Consider the following 21398-nt stretch of genomic DNA (forward strand, 5'->3'; position numbering starts at 1 on the left):
ATCCCATTCTTAAGCAACATTTTGGTTTATTTCAACAGACGTCACGCATATAAAAAAAATACATAAAACATCTTAGATTTAGAAAGAAAAACAATGTGCAATTGTCTCTGAATGGCCAGTACTCTGGACTTCCGCTGACGTCACTCAGCATTGACAAAACAGTTAATTGACAGCAGTGATTGAAGTGAATGAACCCTTCACCATGAAAATGTAAACAATTAGCAAAAATAAAAGTCTGCAACATCTAAATAATGAGATACAAAGTGTAATTCTAGAATAATGTCCAGAATATTGAAAATTACTTATACAAAGGCAACAAGAACAATAACATCGAAGGCGTCACTTATAGAAAGATAGTGAATGATAGTCTTATTCAAGCCATTAGGCACCACTGTGTTTAAACGGGTGTAGTACGGCTGACCGGTGGTCAGGAGACCACCAGTCAGCTTACCGACGCAGGGATCCCGGCAGCATACCGACAACGGGATCCCGGCGGGGAGGGGCGAGTGCAGCAAGCCCCTTGCGGGCTCGCTGCGCTCGCCACGCTGTGGGCTCGGTGATGACCTGCGGTCACCACGGGTTCTATTCCCACTCTATGGGTGTCGTGGACACCCATGAGTGGAAATAGTCCCTGTTCGTCGGCATGCCGACCATCGGGATAGCGAGCCGTCGGGATGGTGGAGGAGGTCATGTGACTGTCGGTCAGCTGACCAGCGGTCACATGAATACCACCCGTTTAAACAATGTATCCACCTCACTTCCTTTTGTAACAGGAGCTTTCCCCTGTCACCTTTCTCTTTTCCTTCTGGCACAAAATTGATAATTTTACAATGCAGGCTTTAAAGATTGTGGCCATACAATTTAAAATGCTTGGCCCCCAGCTGTTCAACAATCTTACCTTCAAAAGCCAATTTAATTGCACTTCTGTGTTGAGCCATGCATTCCTTAAATGTGCAAGTTGTCTTCCACATGTAATATAACCCAAAGGGACACAGTATACGACAATTCTTGTAGTACATTTAAAAGAGTATGCAATCTTAATTCTCTTCCCAGAATGGGGGTGCAAAATAGTATCCCTTGTTTCTAAATAGATACAAGTTGTACAACCCAAGCACTTATAAATGCCTGATTTCCTAGATAAGAAATGTTTGGGAAAAGTGGATGAGAAATTAGAAATATCTGCATGTACAACCATGTCCCTGCTGAAACTACTCCTTTTAAAACAGAGTAAAATATTGGTGGTAGAAAGAGGTTATTATTATTTTTTATTATTACTATTATTATTATTATCCTTTATTTAGCTGATGCCACAAGGGATCCGTGTTGCCCAATTACAGAGTACATAACCAAAATAATCAAAACAGGAAAATAGTGACTTACAGTTGAAGACAATATAGGACAAGTAAAGGGTAAATAAACATAGTTACTGCAGCAGACAACACTGAAATAAGAGCTGTCTGGTCTGGGTCGGTATATACTATGGGCCAGATTCTTTTGGCTTTAGCTGTTAAATGACTACTGGCAGTAGTACATTTATTCAAAAAAATTAGGGAATCAACAATTTTATTTTTATGAGGATAACCCTCTACCATTGTCTTAAGCTTTGCCCTTGGCTTTCTTTAACAAATGATTAGGATACCCTCTTTCTTAAAACTTAATAGTTATAGTCCATTTGACCTGCCTCATCTTGTTCTTCTCTGTAGATATGATGTACCCGTAGGTATTGCGAGTACATGATACCCCTCTTAAGGGGTTAAAGATAATGACTGAAGCCAGAAAAATGTTGCTAAAGTCCTTTTGCTTATTTCACGGACCTGCAGGTCGCTTCTCCAGATACGCCAATCTGAGAAGCACCGCCTGTAACATGGGGGTCAATTTGTACATGCAGGGTTATACATACACCTTAGCTGCCACCAGCAAAAGTCTAATTTAGCACTGTGCACAAGGTATGCTTTTGCTTTTACCTGCAAACTCACTGCAAAACAGGTAGACATGGGCTATACAAGGCTTTAGGTTCTAAGAATCACAGAATCAGGACTAGAATTTGTAAGTTTAATTCCAAGAATACTTCAGAGCTTTAGTTACAAAAAGTGTTACAAAGATTATTAAGAATATTTTAGAAATACACAAAGCGTATAGTACAATCTCCAACAAAAATAAAAAGAGATAAGAATTTTTGAAGCCTAGACTTACACACAAATCTAGAATCCAGCCATGGGGATGACACAGATAACTATATCCATTGAAGAATGAACACACATATTACTGAGAGAGTAATTGTTAAACCCTTCAGCTGCACTCACCCTCTCCCACCCTTGGGATTTTTAACCAGCTCAATGCTGGATTGCTGGACACAGAACTCCAGACTGTTTGCTTTATGACCTAATTGACCAGTTTGTTTGGATATTAGAGCTGAATGATGCAGTCTTCCACACCCAACATTTATGATAGTTATGAGAGACCAGAATCTCAAACATATATTTCTTCTCCCCTTTTGCTATGTTTTGATTTTGTCACTACTAAACACATTTATGGCCTCAGGACAGAGTGGCTTGGGTACATGCACTCAGTGATAACCTCCTGTCCCTCCCTGGGGTTATATCCACAATCTTTACAACCTAGCTGAGGGAAATGGTATGCAGACCTCTTAGCCCCCCTGGGATTACAGAATGTCCACAGGCAGTTCACAGGAAATAACATCTTATATCACACACTCAATAGGAGAAATATCATATTCCGGGATCCGATCATGTGATGGATCGGGACAGTTTACTATATAGCAACGTTGTTAATTTGCCCTCCTTAATGCTGATGCTCACATCCAGAAAGTGTATCACAAACTTCTGTATATCTGAAGTGAATTCACATCCTGAGTATTAATAGCTGCCATCATGTCCAAAAAGGACTCCTAGTAGAAACACATCATCTATATAACGAATAAAAAAAAGGAATATTAGACTGATACTGCTTGTTTTCAAAGAACATGTTTTGTTCCAACTTGAACATGAAATATAGCATAGATTGACACTGCTGGTGAGTTCATTGCACAGCCAATGTCCTGTAAGTAATACAAAAATAGTTCTTAGTCAACACCATACATAAATAAAAGTTGGAGATAAAATTCTATTTTAGGTGCTTTGTATAATGGGTTGTCAGTAATTAAAAGTTCCACAGCCCTAATGCCCCTTTTATGTGGTATGTTTGTATAAAGGCTGATCATGTCAACTGTACACAGCTAACAGTCTGGTGGTATTTGTTTTATGTTTCTCAATTTGTCCAGAAAAGTCAAATTGTCCTTCAAGTATGTTAATTAATTCTGTATTACAGGCTGCAGATAATAATCTATATAGCGGGATACCTGATACAGAAAGGAGTCTTGCCACAAGATGATTGGGTGCCTGGGAGGCTTATATTGATTCTTGTGCAGCTTAGGAATCATATAAAAATGGCTATATGAGACATAGGCATCATTAAGGCTTTCATAGTACAGTAGCATCATCAATTAACCCCTCATCCACATCGCCCACTAGAAACTTGGTTAACTCACATATGAACTCATCAGTAGGATCCTGAATTAGGTGCTTTGTATAATGGGTTGTCAGTAATTAAAAGTTCCACAGCCCTAATGCCCCTTTTATGTGGTATGTTTGTATAAAGGCTGATCATGTCAACTGTACCCAGCTAACAGTCTGGTGGTATTTGTTTTATGTTTCTCAATTTGTCCAGAAAAGTCAAATTGTCCTTCAAGTATGTTAATTAATTCTGTATTACAGGCTGCAGATAATAATCTATATAGCGGGATACCTGATACAGAAAGGAGTCTTGCCACAAGATGATTGGGTGCCTGGGAGGCTTATATTGATTCTTGTGCAGCTTAGGAATCATATAAAAATGGCTATCTGAGGCATAGGCATAATTAAGGCTTTCATAGTACAGTAGCATCATCAATTAACCCCTCATCCACATCGCCCACTAGAAACTTGGTTAACTCACATATGAACTCATCAGTAGGATCCTGAATTAGTTCAGTATATACTAAGGTATCAGATAGATAGATCAATTTTGTAGACCAGCAAATCTTGACTCACAATCCCAGCCCATTATCAGCAGGAGTCAAAAGCAATTAATATGTGGATGAGTAATATCCAATATTCTGGACTTTATTCTAAAACGGCACATAATATATAATTATTTAGATGTTGCAGACTGATTTATTTTTGCTAATTGTTTCCAGTTTTCTTGGTGAAGGGTTCATTTACTTCAATCACACCTGACAATCAACTGTTTTGTTGATGTTTCGTGAAGTCAGTGAAAGTCCAGAGTATTGGGCATTCAGAGACAATTACACATGGTGTTTTTCTTTCTATGGGGGTAATTCCAAGTTGATCACAGAAGGAATTTTTTTAGCAGTTGGGCAACACCATGTGCACTGCAGGGGAGGCAGATATAACATGTGCAGAGAGAGTTAGATTTGGGTGGGTTATTTTGTTTCTGTGCAGGGTAAATACTGGCTGCTTTATTTTTACACTGCAAATTAGATTGCAGATTGAACACACCCCACCCAAATCTAACTCTCTCTGCACATATTAAATCCGCCTCCCCTGCAGTGCACATGGTTTTGTCCAATTGCTACCAAAATTCCTGCTGCGATCAACTTGGAATTACCCCATATATACAGTAGGTAAGATGTATTTAGAGGCATCTAGCACCTAAATGTCACCTGAAACAGCACCTTGGAGTCCTTCTGCATGACCCAAATGGGAGGGTGGCTTCATGAAGGGTGTGTGGCTTTGCATCTCGATCCCATGTTTTCTTCACATGGCCGGTCTAGGACATGCGGCATGCAATCGGAAACTGCTTTGCTGCAGTGTTGGCTCCTACACTGTGACAGGAGCTGGGTGCTGCAAGTAATGCTACAGTGCAACACCTGGCTCCTGTCACTGAGCAGGAGCTTGCATTTTGGTGTCACCCCTCGGCAGGTGACACCTGGGTGCATTCCGCACCCCCCGCACCTTCCTTGTGATGTTACTGGATGTATTATGTACTAATTTATATGCCTGATGACTGTTGAAATAAACCAAAACATTGTTTAAGAATGGGAAGATAGCCCATTATGTTATTTGTTACTGTAAGTTTTGCTCCCCCATATGAAAAAAGTTTCGGGCACCCCCATCCCATATATATTGGTAAAACAAACAGGGCCTTTTCTAGGCAATTTGGCTTCTTGTGTGAACAGGTAAAAATTCGCCCCACCACCATACCCATTTTCAAAACAAAGAATTTAAAAAACGGGTGTGGCCTCACTGCAAAAGTGTGGCCTCGCTGCAAAAATATGGCCTCACTGCAAGAAATGTGGCCTTGCAGGAAAACACTACCTTATACCCCAGGTTTGCAACTGGCATGCCCTGACATTGGGTACCACAGGGGAAAAAAAATCCTGATTAATGCCTCTTGCACTGGGGCGTCATTCAGACCCGAATGCAGCCGCGCATCTGACCCTACATGTTGCAGCCCCATTCTTCCAGGATGTGGCCAGAAGGTGATTTACAGTGGCAGCTGTGGTGTCACATGCAGCCGCTATGATTTAAAAAATGGCAGCGGACCACTTGACAGTACAGCCAGGCTGCGCTGCTAGGAGACAAACGTAATTTGATATGACCACAATTTAATTTGTATTGTGCTGGGCGGCCTCCAGCATATGAGGAGATGGACAAAGATCACTGCATACACATCTATAAAAGTGATTTAAAAAAATGTTGCTTTGAATCAGAAAATTTACATCTGTACAGGTATATATGGACAAATAGAAAAAATGGGTATAAGAACTGTGCTATTAACCTGCATCCCTAATAGAATATGGGACAATCTGCATTGGTCTTGGGATGTTGTTTCACACTGCCTTAAGGCACAGTAATACACTGGAGATAGGCATTTAAGCCAATGATTCTTATTTATGGACATGTACTGTAGTAGACTGTGGCAAAATATGCAATTACTGTTGCTTCCCATTAATATGCAGGTGGACACCGAAATTATTGTCTCCCAATATCGGTATTAAACCAGGGCAATCTGCATGAACTGAGCAAATAAAGCTGTTTTACACAATTACTAGCCATAACTGGTACAGTGAGATACTGTAACTGTTCCTAAAGACAGTGTGCAGTGTAACCACATCCAAATATCAATGCAGATTGGCCCATATTTCCATCAGGGATGCAGGTTTAAAGCACAGTGCTTATACCCATTTATTCTGTTTGTCCATATAGTATATACCTGTACAGATGTACAGTACATTGTCTTCTTCATGAGAACATTTTTTATTCACTTTTTTTGTCCTTTTTTTGTCCCCTATATATCCCTTGTTAATTTGCACTATTTGATCCTGATTAACTCTCACATATGTCACTTTTTTATTATGTGCACATTGTGTACGCCTTTGTTCACTGTCTATCAGAATTGCTATGTAAACTGCACTGTATTACTGTTTTTTGCAAAGCTGCTTCATTAAAACTATTGTTCACGCACACTCTGGTATCTCCCTCTGACATTTCCAGCAGGTAACGGGGAGCATGGATGTCCGTGCACATGACATCATTAGGCTAGACGTGGTGATGAGTCACACTGTGACATACCGGTTTAATACGATGATGTCACCAGCACTGCAGTGGGCGGGAGAGCATCGGATTGTACATTATTATGCATTTAAGGTATATCTCTATACTTTGGTAGCAACACCGAAACACTGAGCTTGGAACTGACTCAGTAGTACTTCATGCATTCACAGGAAGACCTCTGCGTGTCGCATGACTTATATTTTTTTATATATATATATATATATATGTACAGTATATATATATATATATATACTGTATATATATACTGTATATATATACTGTATATATATCTAAAAAGAAGGGCCAGAGGAGCACGTCATAGTGCAATATGCTTATTCATAAGAACTTGTATTTCACACTTAAAATTTCCACAACAGGTTTTTCTTATACCTTTATATTCATCTGAGTGGACTTAAAATACCACTTGGTTCGTTTAGGTAATCACCGGCATCGGCTACACCATCCACTGGCAACAGCATCAGGACCCTGCACCTCGCGCCACAGGAGGACCTCAGCATGCTGGGACAATGCCACTTGCAGCACGGTGGGAGATGATCCAGAAGGCAGCAGACACATCACCAGGCCACACCCCTATGCGTTTCATCATCAAACTTCATCAGGTGGTGGAGCCGATGCCGGTGAAAAACCTGTTGTGGAAATTTTAAGTGTGAAATACAAGTTCTTATGAATAAAAGCATATTGCACTATGAAGCGCTCCTCTGATCCTTCTTTTTAGACAACTTTTAACCTGTGGGATTCCGGGATTGCTTATCCAGAGGGAGCTGCAGTCTACAATTTCAGATCTTGGTGTTTCAAAATACATCACAGAGGGCAAGCTCTGATCAATTAACAGTGGGACTGCCGTGAGCGCACCTGTACATTGTTTTACAATATATATATATATGTATAGTATATATATATATATATAATAGAAGGAGAATATATATATAAAATCTTTGCTTATTACATTTTAGAATATTGTGTTGTGTGTTACTTTGATCACGTTATTTTCACTTATTTTTCTGTGTTATAAATGTCCCACTGCTGACACTACACTAGTCAAAAGTTTTGCAGCATCCCTTTTTCCAGTTTTTAGTGAATTGTAAGCAATTAATTTATTTTTAATTAATTTTTTTAGTCTGCGGTTTAACTTCAAACTGGTACATTGAAATTATAATGTACTTACATTTCAATAAAAACTTGTAAAATGTAGGTTTTCTAAAACTTTTTACCAGTAGTTTATACTTTTGAACTTTTACTTTTAAACTTTTTGTTACCTTTTTCATTTTTTAAGTCTCCAAAAATAATGATTACTATATATGTAATTTTTATACATACTATAATACTATAATAATTGATAGGTACACATATTAAATACCATCAAAGCTTATTTCTTACTTTGTAGTACAACACAATGATTAACATTAACCTAGGACCTTGATCTCCTTCATAATATAATTACATTTATAAACATGAAATGAAATTAATAAATAATTATTTTTATCCCATTTTTATAAAGAAAAAACATGTTCTAATTTGAAAAAAAAAATCTGTACTTTTTGTAATATGGCATACAGAAATTAATAACAGCAACAAAGAAATCTGAACACATGTATAAAGATAAAAAAAAAATATTTTAAATATGTGTAATTATGCTGCAGTGTAAACTGAAGAATCTATTACAATAAGTCCACATAGTGGTTAAGTTCATATGCTGTACACTACAGTAAGTAGATTTTGCTTCTGTATTGGAGACACATTTATTTTATTGACTGGGGATGGTCAAGTTACCTCACAGAAGTGCAAATCAATTCATCTCGGTTTACATCTACATTGTGGAAATGATCTCAGCTGTGTTTTCATAAGGGTATATTAAAACACAGATCTTCAAAACACATCTTTAAAAAGAGAGAATTTTAAATAAGGTAATACATGGTAAGTACTTACCCTGTGAACAAACAGATGGTATTCAGCTGAGAATATTATGTTTTGAGACAATTTTCTGCCAACAGAGAAGAACGAATCTCAAGTACAAAAGAGCTTGGTTTTGTATTATGTATTATATTTCATTAAAGTAAGTACTTAAAATCATGGGAAAGTAAATTATTTTGTGAATAGGGAAAAGCTTCATATATTTTAATGGTAATTTCTTGGTAATATTTGTTTTCAGTTAATGAGGAGCAGGTCTGTAACACATGGGGCAATATTGTTGCCTATACTTAGAATTAATCTCTATAAGCAGTTAGTGTATAAAAAGAATGTGGCATTTTAGTCCTTAGTATATCTATATAAATAAAAAAATAACACTCAGCAGCAACCTAATTTGCTGTACTGTAACCACAATTTTGAAATATCAGTATTATATAAATGATTCAAATTAGACAGAAAAGTGATTTTAATCAATTACTATATACAGTAATTGATTCAACGGGTACAGAAATGTAATTTGCATTTCATTGATGCATGTCTGAGCTGTTCACGTATAAATTAAGTACAGTGAGTGCTATTAAGCACAGTATTAAAGTCTTACATGCTTTTGCAGGTCCCTCTGAAATGCTCTAATTAGGAGCTGATAAGGCGTGGACTAGTTCCAGGGCTGGCTCTCCCATTGGTCTTAATTGGCAGTTGCCCAGGGGTCACTGGATTCTTGTCACATTGTCCCCCTGTACCATTCACTCCTGCTGGACTGCAGTGTGGATAGCAAGCTATCACGCACACCCCCCATCACCAGCAGTCCCAATTTCCTAGTACCATTGGTACTTGGTCTTGACTTTCAGTAACCTGAAGGCATGTCCCTTCTCTAGCTGCAGACACTTAAATTTACAGTGTGGTGCTGCCTCATATTCCTGCCTACTTCCTTTGCTTGTCTTTATATAGAAGCTTCGACCTGGCAGTAATCAGTTGCAGGGCAGTGATTAGTGGCTGTGGGCTGACTGGGTCTGGTTTGCAATTCTTCCTGGATTTCAGTGGAGAAGCTGAGGCTGTACCCTAGCTACTGTACCAACAGGTAACTAAATGGCAGGAGGGGTCTGATCACCATGGCATTCATGTGATGGTGGGGAGTATAGATTGCCTGGTTACTGTGGATGGAGAGTGCATGTACACTAAATTTAAGTAATGATATTCACTGGGAGATCAGAGCGGCCACCACTGATAGCACCCCCACCCACCCCAGGCTAAGAATGGGTAGGAACACAAGTGTATTGCTGTTCCAATAGGCCTACACTGCTGTTAAGATATCCCTTACTAGTTCCCAGCTTGATAGTGGGATCTACAGTACCTTGTACAGTCAACTTAGCTGTCACAGACACATTCAGTCTGTTGTAGCTTAGTGAACAGTTAAACTGTTATCGGGAAAACCACCACTGGATCTCCTGCTTAAATCAATGCCAGAACTGAAAATATAGCAATGGGGATTGTTAAATATTTCAAGGAATTGAAAGTTTTTTTGGGGTGAATAAAAAATATTATATTGATTGCTGGAGTATCTAGTGCCAGACATATGTTTGCATACACATTCAGTATGTAATTGTTTGGACAACTTTAAATCCTGCAATAAACCACCTACATAGCTACAGTAAATGTGAAAAGTTAAGTACTAAATTTTGTAAAAAAAAAACATGTATTAGTTCTACCAGTGACTTACGAGGAGATCAATGAATGTGGATGCGCTGAAGAGTATCAGGGATAGATTTGCACACACATATAAGGGTTAGCTTCAAGATACATACATTTTTTTAAATTCCGCCAGACGAGTGTATGAAGAGTTTCTGTACATGTGCTTAAACCACTTGGTGAAGCAGCTGGGCCAGTCCAAAGCAGGTATGTCTTCAACATGCTCCATGAAGCTCACCATTGCAACTTCGAATACTACACATCTTGCATTTGATGTGTGGGAACATGAGGAAGTGGCAGCGGTGAGGTCTTGCTCTGTACAGTGGATGACTTTTGTGGGAGTGCACCTCCAACTGGGGTCCACTGAGCTGTTGTTTCATCTCAGGGTTGAAACTGTAGATCCAGGACTCATCACCACTGATGATCTCCCAGACAGAGTTTGAGCAACCACCATTAAACTTGGCCATCATGTTGCAGCACCAAGTCACCTGAGCCATCTTCTGCTCTCAAGTCAACTGATGGGGCGCCAAGCATACAGGAACCTTGCTCAAGCAAAGCTTGTCATGGAGTCCCAAGCAAATGGATTCTAATGAATTACCTATCTCTTTCTCTATGATCCCCCTGGCATCCAAATCAAATATGGCCCATACAGCAGCAATGTTGTCCTCAGTGATGGTGGACACAGGTCAGCCGCACTGCTCCTCATCTTCCAGGGACGATCTACCCCTCCAAAATTCAGCAAACCACTCAGTTACAGTGGTTTAGGACAGTGTTTCCTCCTAAAAAGCAGTTTGACATTGGTCAAAACTCTCCTGCTTTCATAGACCACTCTTGTAGTCGTAGTAGTTCACAGTTCTCCAATGGCCTCTGTTGAGTTATATAACAAGTTTGTGAAGAAAGTGAACATGCTGACTTCTTTGCTACGTAGTGCTGCTTAAACTGTATATGGTACTGTGTCTTGATATTTCACAAAAACGTTAGTTAGAGATTACAGTTCACAACCAGTCAAGCAGGTTGTGTGTCCTCTACCTACAGATGTGTCCCTGCTCATCTATATTACCATGGGTGAACACATTGTGGGTGCAATTTTTCGCACACGCATGTGACATGACCGTGGGAGTGTGCGCACCATGGGATCCTATGGATTGCATATACACATACAGTGTACCCGCAGGTACACGAATCATGGCAAACATGCCACAGTTAGTTACTGCCATGGGTGGGATGAACGAGGGCTTACAGTATCTGGATGCACTGCACATCCAAAAACGTATTACACACCTCGCATATGAACTTGATGTTTCATGTGAGCATTATACAAAGGTGCAGCAGTATATAATTTGCAAATTTGGTGAGTTTTGACTACCAAAATCATGCTAATAAAACAAAGATGATAGTTACAAGTTATAAATATCTTCTTTGTATTATTTTCATAATTTTTTAGTCAAAACTCTGGAGAGTCCTCTAGAATGAAAGCTCGGACTCTCCTGCTTAACCTGACCACACGATTATGGTTTCTACAGTACATATTACAGTAAATTCAGGACAGCATGAACTCAATTGCAGCAAATTTGAACGGTTTTTGATGTTGTGCTACTGTATACTGTAAATGTAGAAAAGGTTTCTCAAAACTCAGAGAATAGGATTTAGTTCTAATACTGAATACTATATAACACTTCCTAGAAGCCATGCTTTTATTTTTATTGACAAAAGAATAGTAAGTGATAATAATTATTTTGGTTTTGTTATTAATTTTTACTGAATGAGAGTTGAATTTTGTAGTTTATAGTGTGTATACTGTGTTCACTCTAAAGTAACAAACAGTTATTGCTACACAACACTGCTTTCTATAGACATAAAGATGACATTGACAAATTTTCTTTTATGTAAATTAGCAAAAAGCCAGATTATGGGTGTGCTCCAAGTTAACCTTTAAATGTTCTCAAATGTCATGATGCAAATGTTTCACCTACAGTATTTGTACCATATATTTAGTATACAGTATGTGATCTACAGTGTTTACTGTAAGTCACCTTTTAACCTTCTGACTTGTGAAATGAAGTGAATTATTTTAATGTACAGTACAAAGTACAGTAGATGGCAACATACTGCATGTCATGACTTAAAATAGAATCCATCTACATGTGTATAAAACTAATATTTCAGACATAAAACACACAGACCCAATTGCTAGATGGCTTATTCCATTTATGCCACAATGCAGTAAAATAATGTGTGACTAGTGAATATTGGCTCCATAATAAACATATTTTTATTTCTTGACTCCATAACTAATTGTTAATTTTATGTCCCTAATAAACACGTACTGTACTGTAATTTTTTTTTTTTTACCTTTCTGGGAGGCGAGACCATGCAAAAAGTATACACTTTTAGCTTGTCTGTCACAACAATGTCTTGATTTCTTGTTCTTTCCATGTGTGTTTTGGTAAATCTTTTTCTCTTAGTCCGTATAGGATGCTGGGGACTCCATAAGGACCATCGCGTATAGACGGGATCCGCAGGAGACATGGGCACTTTAAGACTTTAAATGGGTGTGAACTGGCTCCTCTCTCTATGCCCCTCCTCCAGACCTCAGTTATAGGAACTGTGCCCAGGGAGACGGACATTTCGAGGAAAATGATTTTTGTTAAACCAAGGGTGAGATACACACCAGCTCACACCACAACACACCGTACAACATGGCTTTTAACTAAACACCAGTTAACTTCATGAACCAAAATCAGCAACAGGCTGATCTTAACTGAAACACAACCTTCGTGTAACATAAGCAATAACCTTTAACAAGTACTGCAGCTAGAGTCCACACTGGGACGGGCGCCCAGCATACTCTACGGACTAAGAGAAAAGGATTTACTGGTAGGTATTAAAATTTTATTTTCTCATGCATCTAGAGGATGCTGGGGACTCCATAAGGACCATGGGGTTTATACCAAAGCTTCAGAATGGGTGGGAGAGTGCGGATGACTCTGCAGGATCGATTGAGCAAACATGAGGTCCTCATCAGCCAGGGTATCAAACTTGTAGAATTTTGCAAAAGTGTTTGAACCCGACCAAGTAGCTGCTCGGCAAAGTTGTACCGCCGAGACTCCTCGGGCAGCCGCCCATGATGAGCCCACTTTCCTGGTAGAATGGGCCTTCACCAACCTTGGTAACGGCAATCCAGCTATAGAATGAGCATGCTGAATCGTATTACAGATCCAGCGAGCAATAGTCTGCTTGGAAGCAGGATTTCCAATCATGTTGGAAGCATACAGGACAGAGCCTCTGTTTTCCTAATACGAGCCATTCTGGCTACATAAATTTTCAAAGCTCTGACCACATTGAGAGACTTTGATTCAGCTAAGGCTTCAGTAGCCACAGGCACCACAATAGGTTGGTTCATGTGAAACGAAGAAACCACCTTTGGCAGAAATTGTTGACGATTTCTCAATTCCGCTCTATCCACATGGAAGATCAAATAGGGGCTCTTGTGAGACAAAGCCGCTAATTCTGACACCCGCCTTGCGCACGCCAAGGCCAAAAGCATGACCACTTTCCAAGTGAGAAATTTCAATTCAACCTTCTGTAAAGGTTCAAACCAAAGTGACTGAAGGAACTGCAACACCACGTTAAGGTCCCACGGTGACTCTGGGGGCACAAATGGAGGTTTGATGTGCAGCACACCTTTCACGAAAGTCTGAACTTCTGGAAGGGAGGCCAATTCTTTTTGAAAGGAAATTGATAAGTCCGAAATCTGCACCTTAATGGAGCCTAACTTTAGGCCTGCATCCACACATGCTTGCAAGAAATGGAGAAAATGACCCAGCTGAAATTCTTCCATAGGAACCTTCTTGGATTCACACCAAGACACATATTTTCTCCAAATACGGTGATAATGCTTCGCCGTTACCTCCTTTCTAGTTTTAAATAGTGTGGGGATGACTTCACCGGGAATACCCTTTCGAGCTAGGATTTGGCGTTCAACCGCCATGCCATCAAACGCAACCGCGGTAAGTCTGGGAACACGCACGGCCCTTGCTGTAACAGATCCTCTCTTAGAGGAAGAGGCCAGGGATCTCCTATGAGTAATTCCTGAAGCTCCGGATACCAGGCCCTCCGTGGCCAATCTGGAACAACGAGTATCGCCTGAACCCTTGTTCTTCTTATGATCCTTATCACCTTTGGAATGAGTGGAAGTAGAGGGAACACATAGACCCACCGAAACACCCACGGTGTCACCAGGGCATCCACCGCAACTGCTTGCGGGTCTCTTAACCTGGAACAATATTTCTGAAGTTTCTTGTTGAGGCGAGATGCCATCATGTCTATTTGAGGAATTCCCCAATGACTTGTCACTTCTGCAATGACCTCTTGATGAAGACCCCACTCCCCTGGATGGAGATCGTGTCTGCTGAGAAAGTCTGCTTCCTAGTTGTCTATGCCTGGAATGAAGACCGCCGACAGAGCGCTTACATGTCTTTCCGGCCAGCGGAGAGCTTTTGTGGCCTCCGCCATTGCCGCTCTGCTCCTTGTTCCGCCCTGGCAGTTTATGTAAGCCACTGCTGTAATGTTGACTGTCTGACTCAGGACGAGCCGGCCGCGAAGAAGATGTTCCGCTTGTAGAAGGCCGTTGTAGATGGCCCTTAATTCCAGAATGTTTATGTGCAGACAAGCTTCCTGGTTTGACCATTTTCCCTGGAAATTTTCCCCTTGTGTGACCGCTCCCCAGCCTCGGAGACTTGCATCCGTGGTTACCAGGATCCAATCCTGGATTCCGAACCTGCGTCCCTCTAAGAGGTGAGAACTATGGAGCCACCACAGGAGAGAAACTCCTGGAAGATAGGCTTATTTTCCGGTGCATGTGTAGGTGAGACCCGGACCACTTGTCCAACAGGTCCCACTGAAACACCCTGGCATGGAACCTGCCAAACGGAATGGCCTCATAGGCCGCCACCATCTTCCCCAGCACCCGAGTGCATTGATGAATCGACACTCTTGCCGGTTTCAGAATCCCTTTGACCATGTTCTGGAATTCCAGAGCTTTTTCCACTGGGAGAAAAACTCTCTGTAGTTCCTTGTCCAGAATCATGCCCAAGAATGACAGCCGTGTTGTCGGAACCAACTGTGACTTTGGCAAATTTAGGAGCCAACCATGTTGTTGCAGAATTGTCAGGGAGAGCGTAACGTTTCTTAGTAACAGCTCCTTTGATCTCGCCTTTATCAGGAAATCGTCCAAGTATGCCACGGCAGGTCTAAGCAGCGTACCCGTAGTGATATAAATATATTACAAGGTAGTTTCCTGCCTACGATCCTCAGGATCCTTTAGGGCTGCCGTGTCATGGGACAGAAGCGCCACCTTCTTGGACAACCATGCTAGAGCTTTGTCCACAGAGGGTGTTGACTCAAACTTTTCCCTGTCCTCAGAGGGAAACAAATATGCCATAAGAATCCTCTTGGGAATCAGTAACTTTTTGTCAGGAATTTCCCAAGCCTTTTCAAAAAGAGTGTTCAGCTCATGAGAGGGAGGAAACGTTACCTCAGGTTTCTTTCCCTTAAACATATAGACCCTAGTATCAGGAACAGCCGGGTCTTCCGTGATATGTAACACGTCTTTTATTGCCACAATCATGTACTGAATGCTCTTAACCAGTTTAGGATTCATTCTGGCATCAGTATAGTCGACACTGGAGTCCAAATCCGTGTCGGTATCTGTGTCTGCTATCTGGGTAAATGACCGCTTCTGCGACCCGGAGGGGGTCTGAGTTTGGGATAAAGCATCTTCCATGGATTGTCTCCACGTTTGGTTTTGAGCTTCAGATTTATCCAACCTCTTATTTAGTAAAGCCACATTTGCATTCAAGACACTCCACATATTTACCCAATCAGCAGTCGGCGGTGCCGACAGATTCACTCCCACACTCTGTTCTATCCCCACTCCAGCTTCCTCCTGGGAAGAGCATTCTGCCTCAGACATGCCGACACACTCGTACCAACACCCACTATCACACTGGGCTATAGGGGACAGACCCACAATAAGGCCTGTTAGAGAAAACACAGAGGGAGTTTGCCAGCTCACACCCAGCGCCTAACCCGGTCCGACACTGATATACAATGCCTCAGACCTGCAGCGCTTTTAATATATATATAGTAATCAACACCAAATTAGCTGTGCCACCCTCCGTTTTACACCCTGTTACTTGGACAGTAGCGAGGAGGCCAGAACTAGCGTCTCTGTAGCTGCTGTGAAGAGAAAATGGTGCTGATTAGAGCTGTGAGGGCTAAGCCCGGCCCCTTAATGGCGCGCTTAAGTCCCACTATTTTTTATACTGGCGAGGGTCCGTATAAAGTGCCTATGTACTATATACCCTTATTGCCAGGTGTAAACAGAGGTTTATTGCTGCCCAGGGCGCCCCCCCAGCACCCTGCACCCATGTAGTGCCTCTTGTGTGTGGGAGCAATGACGCGCAGTGCGCGACCGCTGCGTGGTACCTCCGAGACAGTGAAGTCTTCTGCCGTCTTAACTGAAGTCTTCTTTGCTTCGGTTACTCACCTGGCTTCTTTCTTCTGGCTCTGTGAGCAGCTAGGCTATACCAAGTGATCAGACCCTCTGGAGCTAATGGTGTCCAGTAGCCTAAGAAGCAGAGCCTTTAACTCACAGAAGTAGGACTGCTTCTCTCCCCTCAGTCCCACGAAGCAGGGAGCCAGTTGCCAGCAGTGCTCCCTGAAAATAATAAGCCTAACATAAAGTCTTTTTCAGATAAACTCACTAGAGCTCCCCTGTGTGTGACCAGTCTCTCTGGGCACAGAATCTAACTGAGGTCTGGAGGAGGGGCATAGAGGGAGGAGCCAGTTCACACCCATTTAAAGTCTTAAAGTGCCCATGTCTAATGCGGGTCCTGTCTGTACCCCATGGTCCTTATGGAGTCCCCAGCATCCTCTAGGAAGTATGAGAAAATAAGGTGTGTTTAGGGTTGGGGGTGTGTGGGTGTGACCATAGACAGCACACGGAGCATTCACCATTGGTCTCCCTTCTCAGTATGTCTCTCTTGACCATTATTTCCAACTCTTGAGCAAAATACCCATGCATAAAAGGACAGGGAAGGGTAGGATACTATCAAATGATGGATAAACATCAGGGCTATAACTTGGGATGTGGAAGTGGTGCCATCGCACAGGGCCCTGGAGGTGACACTGTCAATGCACCACAATACCTTCAGCCAGTAATGCTGCTGCATAGCTGCCCAGAACATAAAAAGGACACTCCAAGCTTGCACTCTTCTTTGTTCTGGGCCGCAAAAGTTTGTTGTCATAATGTCACATGTTCGGGGATAGGGCCAGAACATGGTGGTAAATTACTCTTTTAAGGCACTATGCTATAAAACAGTATAAAGTTCCTGGCTCCTGCAGGTATCAATGGATGATGGATGATAGATATTGCAGTCCACTTGCAACTCCTACAACAACTGCCTAGCCCTGGCCTGTAAGGTAATGTATAAGGAAGGGAGGACATGACTGTATATTGTGTGCTTGGTCTATGTAATCTCTATGTAATCAGTGTGTACTGTATTTGTGCATGTGTGTCGGAGACATTGTCATTTCTCTATGTTTCTTTGTATCTGTAAGAGCCTGTGCATATGATTCAACATGTTTGAGAGCCTGTGATTGAGACTGCAGTGAGTATGACACTGCAAGTGGGTATCTGCATGTGTGAGAACCTATTTTTGTGACCAGTGCCATTTCTTGCAGTGGGGAAGCCATGCAATCACACGGGGTGCCTGCTGTGGCACTTTGTATCCCCTATCCTGCTTCTCCTCCTCCTTCATCCCTAGCATCATTCCGCAAAAATCCACCCCCAAGCAGAGTCGTACTAGGGAAGAGGGAGGAGGGGCCCGCCAGCAAATATACTTACACCGACTTGGCAACGGGCATTCCCCTTGGTAATGAGCATTCCCATTGACAACGAGCATAGATCCCAATACATGAAACCCCTGGCAATGCGCATATGAGGCCACACCTATTTTAGTGAGACCACTCCCATTTCATCTAGGCCACACACCCTCACCAGGAGCAATGTCTATGGTGGGGTGCATTTTTTAATGTCTATGTGGTGGGGCGCATTTTTTTTTTATGCTTTACTGAGAGCCAAATTGTCTAGAAAAAGCCCTCATTGTGACTCTGTATGTGCGAGCCTGTAAGTGTAAATCTGCTGGCAAATACATGTCTGCATGCAGGGCAGTAGAGAACAAAGGTGATGGGGGTAGCATGACTAAATCCATACACTAGCTCCCCCAAAAGTAACGGAAACTACAGTACTTTGTACACTGCAGTGTAGCAAAGGTGATTGCCGACAAGGGAGATATTGTTACCTCTACACAGCTGGGCCAGGTCCCTGCTGGGCACCCTAAACATTCCCTGGTTCTAGTAATTAGTATCCACAACACCCCTTGTGCTTGCAGGGGCAACACAAAATTAAAGTGGTAGTGTTTACATTAATTGTAGTGAAGAATCCTAGGGGAAGCATTTAGGACATGAAATTATTGGGGAAAGACATTAAATGGCAGATTGAGGTTCATGTTATGATTTGATATGGGAGATGTTGAGAAATTGAGATTGAAAAAACATGAATTCACAATGTGCAGGGGGAGTCTTTTCTACCTGAGGTAATAGCCCACCCATGTGATTACAGCATTGCAGATCACAGGGGTAGAATCTCTTCAACTCAAAAGGTCTCTGCTTACTGCGAAGCATTCACTGATCAATTCTAATTTAAAGTTCTATTGCTTGAAGTGGCACTAAATACCATACTCTTACTATCGATATAAAACACACTTTATTTTCTTGCATGTTTATCACACTCACACAGACATTCAGCACAAAGACAATTTGTAAAACAAATAAAAATAGTGCAAATGTATCATTCAAAATGATTACTTTTGCATGATTGTGTTGTATAGATACTAACCAGATAATTATGCTGCTATGGAATTGTCCTGACAGCCTTCTTTAATACCACCTACAGAAAACTCTCTTTAATCAATTGTGACATTACAGTGTGCCCTAAATTTTAGTCTGTAGGGGGCCTCTTGTTGTAAGTGTCTCTTCCCCAGGGCTTATTCCATGTTCTGTGTTATGGGCACAAATATCGGCACTATGGAGTCTATTCACTTAGCCTTGGATAGAGATAAAGTAGAGGGAGATAAAGTACCAGCCAATCAGTTTTTGTCAATTTTCAAACACAGCCTGTAACATGACAGTTAGGAGCTGATTGGCTTTTTTTTTTCTCCGTCAATTTTATCTTCACCTAAGGCTTAGTAAATAAACTCCTATACCACATAATAATATATACATTTTGCACAATTTTTTTTTTTATAACCTGCATTGTGTTTTCCATCCTTCTTAGTAATTCAACAATTACATTTTTCATCAGGCATATTAGTTCAGATTACATAGCGTTATGTGCAGGGGAGTCTGCTAACTATATATTGTGTATTTCAGTGCCGCATATTTTGCTTTCCTGCAATGTTTCTTTTGAACAGTAAATTTGTGTAGAATATCCCCTTTTTATTTTAGCCATAAAGACTTACTGACAGATAATAAGCATCCCCTAACATAGTTTACTTTTTCTTACATATATATTAACTGTACATTGCCTGAAATGAAGACTAATTTATATTAACCAATGTTATCTGCTGTACACAGCACTGGAAAAGAATGACTATAAAATATTTAGTTGCAATACTGTGCAATGGTTTTAATTTTGTTTCTATTATATCATTTTAACATATGCATTAAAAAGCTAGAAAGTAATTATTTGTCTTAAGATGTGCAGCATCAGCTAGGTCATTAAAAAAATTGTGCACAGATGGAATTTTTATGTGTATATTCTAAGCATGCAAGTGGTAAAATGACTTTAAAAACATAAGTAGACATATTTTCTTATAAGTCATTTTTAACACTCACCTGATCTGTATAGAGAGTTCCTTCTCAAATAGAAAATGGATCTATATACTAGCTCAAAGATTCTGAGAGACCCATCATAGTTGACATCTCCAATGAGACCAAAGTCCGTCCCTGGAAATGTTTATAGTTTCATATATTCCTCATCAGATACTGCATTTCACAGCTCTTTATTTATCTGACACACAGATTTCAAGAAGAAAGGCATCATTTTGAAGCATCACTTTTTCTCGCCAATATGAAAATGGAATGAAATACAGCATATATAACCTGAAAAAGACATGGAAATAAATACAATTATTTAAAAAATATATCTGTAAATAGAAGAGTGTCAAATACTGTATGCATCAGTACAACTGCAATAATGCCAAAAATGTAGCTGATTTTAAACTGATATAATTTCAGATCTTAAGTGACTCCATCCAAGATTCCGTAAAAAGATACCTATTTATAGCCAGGGTTCCAAGAGGGGAGATGGGGATATTTATTAACCATCTCCAGGACTTTACAGTAGTCAGGGAGTGTAGGGGAAGTGTAACCATGCCCCCACAATGCCGTAACCATGCTTGCTGGTGCTAAATTATTTACAGAACAATGGGGAATGGGGAACTTCCTCCTGTTTCTGCACATCCCAAACACTTAGGCTTTAAGTCATTGAGAACTTGAGTCTTTGCAGCCCTTGCTATAGTAAAAAAGAAAGGGGGAGATGATATAAAAGCAAATGTGTTTATTTTGTGGTTTTTGTTTGTGCCCAAGGATTTTGGGCACAAGTGTGTCCCACACCTGAAAGGAGGCACGGGTAGAGGGGAGAGATGGCAGGAAAGCAGGGTGCAAAAGTTTAGGGGTCCATCAATCATCTTTGACTGAGAAGGCTGAGCAAGCTAATCTCTCCAGTGGGAATCTGGGGACTTTGCATTTCTAGGCTTAATTTGAGTTAGTAGGCATGCCTCATGATACAGTGCAAGATCAGGGACAGCTAAAGCTCCCATTGACTTTCAGTAGAATAATCCTAGAGCAGTGGTTCTCAAACTCGGTCCTCAGGACCCCACACAGTGCATGTTTTGCAGGTAACCCAGCAGGTGCACAGGTGTATTAATTACTCACAGACACATTTTAAAAGGTCCACAGGTGGAGCTAATTATTTCACTTGTGATTCTGTGAGGAGACCTGCAAAACATGCACTGTGTGGGGTCCTGAGGACCGAGTTTGAGA

The 21398-nt window shown here is 40.9% G+C and overlaps 1 protein-coding gene across 1 annotated transcript in view; it reads right to left on the reverse strand.

Moving 5' to 3' along the window:
- Nucleotides 1-21398, reverse strand: part of CDH12 (cadherin 12) — a 1390824-nt gene that overhangs the window by 531953 nt on the left and 837473 nt on the right. The window contains exon 3 of the mRNA XM_063922964.1: nt 20190-20456. The gene's annotated coding sequence lies outside the window, so the exon portion shown is untranslated. The remainder of the gene's footprint in view (nt 1-20189; nt 20457-21398) is intronic.

The sequence above is a fragment of the Pseudophryne corroboree genome, chromosome 5 (assembly GCF_028390025.1).
Source record: "Pseudophryne corroboree isolate aPseCor3 chromosome 5, aPseCor3.hap2, whole genome shotgun sequence".
Lineage (NCBI taxonomy): Eukaryota > Metazoa > Chordata > Amphibia > Anura > Myobatrachidae > Pseudophryne > Pseudophryne corroboree.